The sequence below is a fragment of the Temnothorax americanus genome, unplaced genomic scaffold (assembly GCF_048541705.1).
Source record: "Temnothorax americanus isolate GAGA-0224 unplaced genomic scaffold, ASM4854170v1 Scaffold143, whole genome shotgun sequence".
NCBI lineage: Eukaryota > Metazoa > Arthropoda > Insecta > Hymenoptera > Formicidae > Temnothorax > Temnothorax americanus.
The window spans coordinates 255,009-266,605 of record NW_027509279.1 but is presented as its reverse complement, the minus strand read 5'-3'; the positions used below and the strand labels follow the sequence as shown (position 1 = coordinate 266,605).

The 11,597-nt window shown below is 37.9% G+C and overlaps 1 long non-coding RNA gene across 2 annotated transcripts; it reads right to left on the bottom strand.

The window, feature by feature from the left end:
• Positions 1-1,146: 1,146 nt before the first annotated feature.
• LOC143894821 (uncharacterized) lies at positions 1,147-1,726 on the bottom strand. Of its 2 annotated transcripts, none has more exons than XR_013256172.1 (2): positions 1,579-1,726; positions 1,147-1,294 (listed from the first exon to the last, which is right to left on the bottom strand). It is a non-coding gene; the product is annotated as an uncharacterized LOC143894821 (long non-coding RNA). The 2 variants fall into 2 exon arrangements; XR_013256173.1 differs by lacking the exon at positions 1,579-1,726 and adding an exon at positions 1,391-1,479.
• Positions 1,727-11,597: the final 9,871 nt, after the last annotated feature.

The following is an 11,597-nucleotide window of genomic DNA, read 5'->3' as shown; positions in this document are numbered from 1 at the left end:
GGCCGTTGACGCCGACCCGTGCGCCAGGTCTATTACTTCCTCTAGTATCCCCATCCGGGCGACTTCCCTGAAGAAGACGCCCGAGTGCAGAGCATCAGGCTCGCCGACGACGCCGACCCCCCTCGGGGCTTATTCCGAACCTGGTATCACGCTTCCCGCGGTTTCTCCCCGCAGCCGATGTCCAGGTCGCGAGATGGCGGACGGTTTTCTAACTTTGTCCGACTCCCGTGGATGACGCACCTAGTGCGAGTTCCCGGACGGTCCGCCATTTTGCTATCCGGTTGACGGATTTCAACGGGACTTGGTTCCGTGGGCTCGGCGACGTGCCCCTAGACGTCGGGAGTGTCCGACTCCCGTGGATGACCCACCTAGTGCGAGTTCCCGGACGGTCCGCCATTTCACATCCGCGCGCCATCCTGTCTTCCCTAGTGTAGGGAGATTCCTCGGCCATCCGCACGTAAACCTTCTCCTGGAAAGTGTGGTTGGGCTTTCGCCCTGTCACGCCGCCGCGTGACCTCCCGTACCCGTGCCGACGGGAACGCAATAAAATCGCGTGGCTCCATCGTCTCCAAACCAACTACGAATGAACGCCAATAAGACTAAGTATTTCGGCGCGGCAAATTGACCTTATAATTACTGGTGCGCCGGATGAGACCATTGTTCGCACTGCGACCCGACGGGAAATAAAAGAGACTAGTGTACAAGGCCATGGGCGACAAAAAGGAAAATCCTAATTTAAGAACGTTATATAATTGTGTTCCCATCCTCGGGACGCAAACGCTGTTCCTATATTTACTTTCGACGGGTTTAAAAAGGTAATAAGAGAACAAGGAATGCAGCAAAATCTAACGGGTGACTGCTCGAAGACGAATTCCGCGTCTAACACGCCACATCGCGCCCATACCGTCCGGCCCCTTCGTCTCCTCCTTCCTAGTCCTTGCCGGTGATGCGTGCGGCTGCAAGGTCGCAATAGATCTATTAATTTATAAAAAGTAGAGACATTCATTCGAGTATATTTGAAGAACATTACTGGATCTTCTTTTAGCTCTTGAAAGAGATGTTCGAAATCACCAAATTGTGGTCGAGCCGCATATATCGGTCGTACCCATAATCGTTTATTATTATTCCGCTTACGTTTTCGTAAAATTTTATAACACGCTATTACTGCGATAAGTGCGATATAATCGTCCGTGTCATCCGTGTCCATTATATTAAACGATATTTGAGGAAAGCGCTGTCCTGGCCGATTTAACTTTCTCTTTGGTAACAACTTAGAATATCGTCGCGTCTCCAACTGGAAGTTCTAGTTATTTAATACAAAAGGCCCTTCACACAATAAAGCTTATATTAAGAATAAGAATAAATATTAAAAATTATGCTATATAAATACAGAAATATCCTATAATAAAGGAGTGTTCCTATCTTTATCTCCCTATATTTATCTTATATTTTATTCTTTTCCATTGTGCGTTACGTTTAATATTATTTGTATTTTTGATTCTTAATATTTAAGATTCTTAATGTTATTTTTTAATTCTTCCTAATATGTGTTCTATTGTGCGCACTTCTCGTACATACTTCTCTCGCTTTTGACAAATGTCAATAATATTTAGGTTAAGAGGTTCTTCTTCAGTCTCTGATTGGAGTGAAGTTATGCTATGCGTAGGACTCTAGCTATGCGTACTTGTGTAGATTGCGTATTTCTCTTATGCTTATGCTATGTTATGTCTATGTTCTATGCATTTTGTGTGCGATGGCCTTAAGACCGTTAACCAATGAGCATCCGGCATAAAGTCGCCATATTAATTTACATAAGATGCTCATTGGTTCAGCGGTCTTATGCTATGCTTATGCAACCTATCTAATTTTGTGTGCGATGGCCATTATAAGCGGGGAGCACATACTTCTGCACAACGGATAATGCGTAAGCATAACAAAATTGATTAGTCTATTTCCTTATGCACATGTGTATGGACCAATCAATTTTCTTATTCTTACACATTATGCGTTGTGCAGAAGTGTGTGTTCCCCGCTTTATTCTGCATCTTTGCTTGCCTTGCACATCATTGTTGTGACAGATTGCCTAACTTCTCGTAAAATTATTGTGTTGTAAATACTGTGATATTACTTATATCTCTTCTAGTGGTTGTACATACATAATAATGTATATCCTTCTCGCAGGATTTGGACAAAATCAATTATGGCCAGACTCTGTATAGAGGGTCTGTAAACATGTTAAATTGACGGAATAAAATCATTGCATCGTAGTCGTTGTGACAATTTAATTAAACGCCCGTCACGCCGTAACGAAGCGTCGTTGACCCATGGTTTCTATACTTAAAGTTGGTGTATTTATTCCTTCTTTCATTACACAAATTTACGAAACTTAATTTTTCTGCATCCTGTATATACATCTCAGGAACTGCTTAATATTGTAACTCGTGCTCAATCGTGGTCAATCGGGCCGGTGATCAATCGGGACGGTGGTCAATATCAACGTGGTTAATCGGGACCATGGTCAATATCAACGTGGTCAATCGGGACGGTGGTCAATCGGGACAATGGTCAATCGTAACGGTGGTCAATCGGGACCGTGGTCAATCGGGACTGTGGTCAATCGGGACGGTGGTCAATCGGGACCGTGGTCAATATCAACGTAGTCAATCGGGACGGTGGTCAATCGGGACAATGGTCAATCGAGACGGTGGTCAATCGAGACGGTAGTCAATATCAACGTGGTTAATTGGGACTGTGGTCGATATTAACGTAATCAATCGGGACCGTGATTAATAGGGACTGTGGGCAATCGGGACCGTAGTCAATCGCAACGTGATCAATATTAACGTGGTCAAACACAACGTGGTCAATTTCAACGTGGTCAATAGTGACTGTGGTCAATCGGGACGGTGGTCAATCGGGACCGTTGTCATTCGGAACGGTGGTCAATAGCGACCGTGGTCAATCGAGACAGTGGTCAATCGGGTCGGTGGTTAATCGGGACCGTGGCCAATCGGGACCGTTGTCAATCGCAACGTGGTCAATATTAATGTGGTCAAACGCAACGTGGTTAATCTCAACGTGGTCAATTTCAACGTGGCCAATCTCAACGTGGTCAACAGGGACCGTAGTCAATCGGGACGGTGGTCAATCGGGACCGTGGTCAATCGGGACGTTAGTCAATCTGGACGGTGGTTAATCGGGACCGTGGTCAATCGGGACGGTGATCAATCGGCACAGTGGTCAATCGAGACGGTGGTTAATCGGGACGCTGGTCAATCGGGACCGTGGTCAATTGGGACGGTGGTCAATCAAGACCGTGGTCAATCACAACGTGGTCAATTGCAACGTGGTTAATTGCAACGTGTTCAATATTAACGTGGTCAATCGGGACCGTGATAAATATTAACGTGGTCAAACGGGACGCTTCTGTTACTCTCAAGTCCATCACACATAGTAAACTGAAAAGAATCTGGAAAGAGTTCTTTATTGTCAAGAGTTCTGAAAAGAATCTAGAAAGAGTTCATTATTGTCAAGAGTTCTGAAAAGAATCTGGAAAGAGTTCTTTATTGTCAAAAGTTATTGCGTATATATATATATATATATATATATATATATATATATATATGTTTTTGGTACTATTTAGGGACATTTTTCAACACACATAGTATATTTTGAGGACATATGGTACTTTCGAGGACTGTTCTCATTATTTTTTTTCAATTTGGTATATTTTGAGGACTGTCCTTAAAATTGCAAGTTTTTTAGTTGGTAAAAATCAAGAACATAAAATTTGCCAAGAAAAAAGTCCTTATAATAGACCAAATACATTTTAATATTAAGATGTATTTGGTATATTTTAAGAACGCAAAATGTGCCAAATACTTTTGCTACTTTAATAGTGTTTACTTTATTTTCACCAAGTCAAAGCAAAGAAAATGAATTCTATCAACAGTAAACCTGCAAGAAAACTAAATTATATAATAATTCAATCTTTATATTAATTTGCTAATATATGTCCTCGAAATATATATGTGCATATGTCTGTATTTCCTACTTTTATATTTCTAAATCACCTCTATAAGAATACGAAAAAAATTGTATTGAAAATATTTAATAAACAGATATAAAATGAACAGGAAAATCAAGAGATTATTGTATTAGTGTATTACATAACTTGGTTTAAATTATTAGTATATGTCCTCAATATATACCAACCGTGTATTTTTTTATTTTACACTCATTTTTATTGTTCTAATCAGTATTAAGTTATAAAAGTTTACTAAAAATTACAAAAATTTATTAAAAATTATCAAAAAGGAGTGATTGTATAAAAATAAAGCTTATCGTATTACAAACTACGTTTTAATTTATTAATCTATCTTTAAGATGTACAAGCCGTATATTCTTTAACTATATATATATGTTTCTTTAATTATCATTGATATACAAACAAATAAACTAAAAATAATTAATGAAAAAAAACTGCACAAAAAACGTAAGAAATATATATCATATTATAATATAAATTAAATAAAAATAGGCTCTCCTAAATAATCAAGTAAGGAAGTATAGGCAATAGGAGCTAAGCGCCGTAAATAATGCGCAATCAAATTATCGTAACAATATATATTATAATAAAACGGACGTTTCGACACTTTTTTTGTGTCTTCTTCAGCGTTAATACATAAATTCGACGACGTTGATCTGTGAGAGACAGTCAAGCGCAATCAAAATTTACAACGGTAAAACATAAAAGCTGAATAAAACCGGAGCAGTAAACGCGTGAACCATAAGGTGTAAATTGAAAATAAAAGCTATGAGCCACACAGTTGCAGTCAACAAGTAAAAACAAAAGATGTAACTCAAAATAAAATTCATAATAAACTGTAAGTCAGGCGCAGTCAACGGATAGAACTAGAAATGTAAGATGAAAACCATACAAACGTTCGGCAGACTATATAGTTATGCCTGACTTACAGTTTATTATAAATTTTATTTTGAGTTACATCTTTTGTTTTTACTTGTTGACTGCACCTGTATGGCTCATAGCTTTTAGCCTTAAGAAATTGTTCAATCACTTGAGGAGAATAATTGACTGTTACTACGTTTACGTGAGCGTTACTTCTGTAGTAACTTACGATAATTCCTTCGCGTAAACAGGATTTTGTAGTAACTTACGATAATTTACTCCGCGTAAACGGGAAAATTATCGTAAGTTACTACAGAAGTAACGCTCGCGTAAACGTAGTATGTGATTGGTCAATTTCTTAGGGTTTAGGGCTTAAAACACCTATTGTAGACGGGCACTAAAAGGCCGGTATTCATAATCAGATCTTATTTCAAGACCGTCTTAAGTAATATCTTAAGATGCTAATACGGCTCTGTGATTGGTTAATGACATCTTAAGATTGTACTTATAATGGTCTTAAATATAAGAACCGACTATGAATACCGGCCTAAGGGTCAAAGCACATAATGCCCGTATCACACTAGCGATTGGCGATTGCGTCTGCGTTTGCGTCTACGTCTTTTGACCAATCAGAACGGAAATCGCGAATCGCAATCGCTAGCAGCTTTCTGATTGGTCAAGAGACGTAAACGCAAACGTAGATGCAGGCTGCGGTCCACTTGACGCTACAAATGCTTCGAAGCATTCCTCTTCCCTTTTCTTTCAACGAAGAAAGAAGGAGAAGAAGAACGCTCCAAAGCATTTGTAGCGTCAAGTGGACCGCAGCCTCAATCGCCAATCGCTAGTGTGATACGGGCATAACATGACGTAGCGATATATGACGGTCATGGCCAGTATTCATAGTTATTTAAGACCGTCTTAAGTTCAATTTTAAGATGTCATGAACCAATCACAGAGTCGTATTAGCGTCTTAAGACATTACTTAAGACGGTCTTGAAGACTGTGAATACCAGCCATAGACCTCGACCTGACAAATCAGGATACGCCAAAGCTTGTGCGTTACTTACGTCCACGACCACGACTATCATATGTGCTTTGGCTCTAACTCATTATGCTGTCATTATGTGCTCATAACGACAGTTGCGCAGGTATACTATATAAAAAAGCTACGCAGCTGTCGTTATGAGCACATAACGACGCATAACGAGTTATAGAATCGCACTACTGGTCTGTCGAGGCCATAAGACATAACAGTAAGGATTCGACCAATCGCGTTGCTCAAATCTTACGGCTACGGTTACAGACGGCCGTAACCTTACTGTTTTACGGAAAGTGTGTGTGGCCAACATAAACATGTAAACTCTGCTGAATAGATTGAATTTGATGCCAGATTGTACATACATAAGCGAGGAGCACAGACTTTTGCATAAAGGCCAGTTTCCACGCAATGATTAGTGGCGCCAATCGACTAACATCAATAAAAATGCAAGTGTAAACACTTGATATAAACTGGCGCTAGTAATGTGGCGTTTACAGGCGGTTATTGGCCAAAGCATATAACTTCAAAATTTGAGGTTATATGCTTGCTGTCATTTAAGGCCTTAGCACATAGAAAAACTTAAGCAGTAAAACTCAAAACCAGTAAGCAAATCAGCCAATCACAGTCAAGAACTTAAGGCACGGCCCTAAGCGGTAGCGAATCCATACTGTTGATTTCTTACTGCTTAAAGTTTTACTGCTTAAGTTTTTCTATGTGCCAAGGCCCTTACTGTGTGTTTAACAAATGTTAAATATTTTCCATATTATACGCCAATCACTGTGAAAATACTTGTGAGTTTGCTAGTCGGTTTCTGGCGCCAATATGAATGCCAGTCAGTTGGCGCCACTAATCATTGCGTGTGTAAACTGGCCTTTACACATAATGCGTAAGCATAAGAAAATTGATTGGTCCATATACATGTGCATAAGGAAATAAACTAATCAAGGTCATCGCACACAAACTTGCATAAGCTACATAAGCATAGCATAAGACCGCTGGACCAATGAGCATCTTACGCAAATCAATATGGCGACTTTATGTTGGATGCTCATTGGTTTAGTGGTCTTATGTTACGCTTATGCTAAGCTACGCAATTTTGTGTGCGATGGCCTTCAATTTTCTTATGGTTATGCATTATGTGTTATGCAAAAGTCTGTGTTTTCCGCTATAAACCACATATCATGATGTAAATTATACAAGATGTGTTTATGCGTATGCAACATTTCTAACGGCCAATGAGAAATGATGTAAGATACCGCCATTGCGACAATTTGAATTAATTTTTTCGGGAAACGTTTTTATAAGTCTCTATTGAGTGTGATGTTATATGTTCAAATGATCTGTCGAATTTCTGTTTTTTTTTTAAGGACTCAGAGATCAAAAGACAAATATGTTAGTCACTTACAATTAGTATAACTTTTGATCTAAACACTTAAATATTGCCATATCTGGCATTTGTGCAGAACTGTAAGAAATTTCTTTCGAGTATAAGCGCATTATATATTTTTACATCATGCTGCAGACGCAACAGCATGTGTTTTCTTTATACTAATTGATTTATCTCATTTTAATTTTTATTTTTCTCAATATATATTTTAATATTTTGATAAACTGCGCATATGTTGATTATTAAAGATCCAGCAGCCAATAAGTCAGGTTACTATGGCCGCTATGGCCTCGTTTACACCAATCACTTGATACATGTTTTAAATAGTAAATAACTAGTAAATTAGTTTGATTGGTCATTATTGGCTAATCAAATATACTATTTGATATGCATATCAAGAGATCGGTGTAAACTAGGCTTATGACCCATCAAATTAATGCACTACTGTATATACATACACCATTCGATTTTAATATTCTCATTGTAAAAACCTGAATATTTCTCAAAAAAAGATATGCTTGATACATTGTATAGAATGTAGATTTCAATATTAGACGTTAAGAAACATTATTTGCAGTGAGGTGAGAAAGTTCAAGATTGAGAAAATGTACATGAGTAAACATAGAATAGTTTTTGCAGCGTTCGTCACAAGAATCATGCACATATCGGAGCATAATTTAAAAGCAGTAAATATTGTTTAATCAATGTTTTGCTATCTTTAGCTATCATCTATATCGTTTTTCTCAAAAACTATAAATGATTAAACCTGTATGGTCTATTTTAAGAACATATAGATATTAACAGGTAATGGGTTAATATAAGGACATACATTTTACATATGGACTATTATGGGGACATGGATGTATAAAATTGAAATTCTTATATATTTCAATACAATTTAAATCCAGCAACATAACTTTATAGCTATAATTGCTAACTACACTGTATTATGCATAATATTAATAATTTTATATGCATGGATAAATATATATTTGAAGACTTTTAAAGTACACATAGAGACAATATATTGCCTTAACACATAAATTTTTCGCGCGTATCGGGACATATTTGGAGGTATAAAGGTATATCGTATATTTAGACAAACTTGCATAGCGCATAAACATAAGCACAAGAAAATTAATTAATCCATATACATATGCATAAGGAAATAAATCAATCCGTTTTTTTATGCATATGCTTATGCACCTATGCAAGTTTAAGTAATCTATTATATCTATGTTACTTTTTAAATCTGATGTTTTCACATAAATCAAATGTTGATATATCAAACTATAAAATGTCAGTCAGCTCTCTCTCTAGCTATTTTGAAACAGCTGTTTGCATTGCTATTTCTCGAATAACCAACAATGATACAAGCAAATGCACATACGAGTACACACTCCGAATATGCGCATAAATTTATGTGTTAAGGTAATCTTGTCTCTGTGTATTTATTTTAAAAGTCCTTAAAAATACCCATGTATATAAAATTGTTGATATTATGCAAAATATGGTATAGTTATCAATTATAGCTATAAGGTAATATTACTGAGTTCAAAGTGGATTAAAATATATAAAGTTTCAATTTTACATATCCGTGTCCCCATAATAGCCCATACGTAAAATGTGTATATGTCCTCATATCAACCCATTGCCTATTAATATTTATATGTTCTTAAAATAGACCGTACATGTTAAATCATTTATAGCTTTGAGAAAAACGATATAGATGATTGCTAAAGGTAGCTATATTGATTAATCAATATTTACTGCTTCTAAATATATGCATGTATATAGGTCTTTTTAAATGTCCTTGAAATATACCAAAAACATATATATATATATATATATATATATATATATATAAAGTTTTTAAGTGAGTTAAATCGCTAATAACTATCAATGACAAATAAAGCATTAATAAAATAGTGAATTATTTTTTGCCAGGTAAATATACTGGATGACCCGGACAATATTGCAAGAGAGCAGCAATAAAAAGACAAAATAAAGTCTTAGAAGCGTAACGCAAAATTCTCACATAAAGTGTAAGACGCTACGGCAATATACGTGCGCTGGCCTTAACTTGACAATAAAGAATTTTTTCCAAGCAGTTACTCTCAAGTCCATCACACATAGTAAACTGAAAAGAATCTGGAAAGAGTTCTTTATTGTCAAGTTATTGCGTATATCGCTTAAAACTATCAATGCCAAATAAAGAATTATTAAAATAGTGAATTATTTTTTGCCAGGTAAACATACAAGATGACGTGGACAATATTGCAAGGGAGCAGCAATATAAAGACAAAATAAAGTCTTTAGAAGCAGACCTGGTAAAAACGAAGGTAGCTCTTGCTGCAAAATTAGAAGCAGATTTGGTAAAAACAAAGGTTATTATTATTATACAGATCTAAATTGTAAGAGTAGAGTCCCATGAAATGGATTACGCGAAACGGAACGAGCGTATTATCACCAATCACGCAATCGTGTTTACGTTTTTCTTTGTGCGTTGGCTTACGTGTCGCGTAACGTAAGATTCTCACATAAAATGTAAGACGCTACGGCAATGTACGTGCGCTGGTCCTAACTTGACAATAAAGAATACTTTCCAAGCAGTTACTCTCAAGTCCATCACACATAGTAAACTGAAATGAATCTGGAAAGAGTTCTTTATTGTCAAGTTATTGCGTATATATTGTGACGTTGCGGCCCGCCGCTTTGTGGCAGCGCCCCGCCGCCGTCACAAGGCGCGGAAATTTGCGCCCAGGGACGAGCCAGAGAGGCGACGACGAGATCTCCAGAGGCCAAAAAGTCGATATCGTTTCCGCGTTTTGATTATTCTTTTATTTTCATGTATAAATTGTAATGCGCACGGCGCCTCACCCACACCACGGCAAATCTTCGAGGGAGTACCGATAACGAGAGGGGTCCGGGAGGACCAAGGACCGAGGAGGAGTGGCGAGAGCGGAAGCTACATGGATCACGGGCGGCGAGAGCAACGCGGCAGGCGTGCGGCGAAGGAGGCAGTGATGGACAAGGCCGCCGATAGCGGGGCCCCAGGTGCCTGGGGAAAACCCGGCCTCAGCAATCTGCCTTCACGAAGTACCGGCCCGCGGGGTGACTGATCACCGCCCCGAGGTCAAACCGGAGGCACACCGGCTAAAACAAAGTCCAGTCCGCTGCCTAGGGACAAATCGAAGAAGTCGCTACGCCGCCGAGGGACCGTTGCGCGCCCCCAAAGGATCCACCTTACGATCGCCGATTATAGACTTCCGATCGCTTTACGATACATTTATGACTTTTTCCGACATCCCGGCTCTTGCAACATCCAACTAAAAATTAACGACTCGTTGTAGATTGATCATACAAATTCGGATACTCGCAACTCGTCGCGTCGCGTAATAAAAAAATATCTCGGATACTCGCAAAACTCGTCGCGTCGCGTAATAAATAAAAAAATATTAATTAAAATTATTTTATAGGATGAAGAGAAAAACTCCAACGTAGACGGCAATATCGATATCGATATGACGGAGGATAATAAGGACGATAAGGACGAAATAATACACCTTAAAAAAGAAAATGCGCAATTGCGGCGACAACTCGCCGCAATTCACCAATCGCCATCGCCACAGCTATTTGTACACACACTGCCGGCACTTTCACAGCCATCAACGTCGGCACTGGCACCGGCATTACCAACAACGCCTACAACATCAACAACTCAATCAACTCAACAAAAACGTAAGTACAAGTAATCTTTTAAAATACGGTTATGATATTTAATCTTTTAGCGTTTTTAACTGAACTGGGTTTGTTTGCTAGCTATTTTTTGTAAAATAAATTTCTGTTTGTTACAGCAAAGAGATGGGCACGAGCCGGGCGTAACCGCCACATATACGCAAGAGGAAGGGGAAGAGGAGGAAGCGGAAGAGCAGAAACAATCAAAACGTACAATTTTAAAATAATGTAAAAGCGAAAAGCGATCTCTTGATTAACAAAAGCATCCTATGAAATATATAATAAATATACTTATCTATTTTACATGTTTAGTTTTATAATACTAGTTTATAACACTTTTTTTTCGATATTATATATCCTTAAATTGTGATATGTAACTTTTTTAATTCTGTTAATCAAACTTTTTTATCTTCAGGTAATTTAGCCTTATGCGATATAGAAACTAGAAACCTTATTGAGAGAATTCATATCCGTTTGTATATTTATTTTTTCTATGTGAGAAATATAGCCATAATAAAAAAATA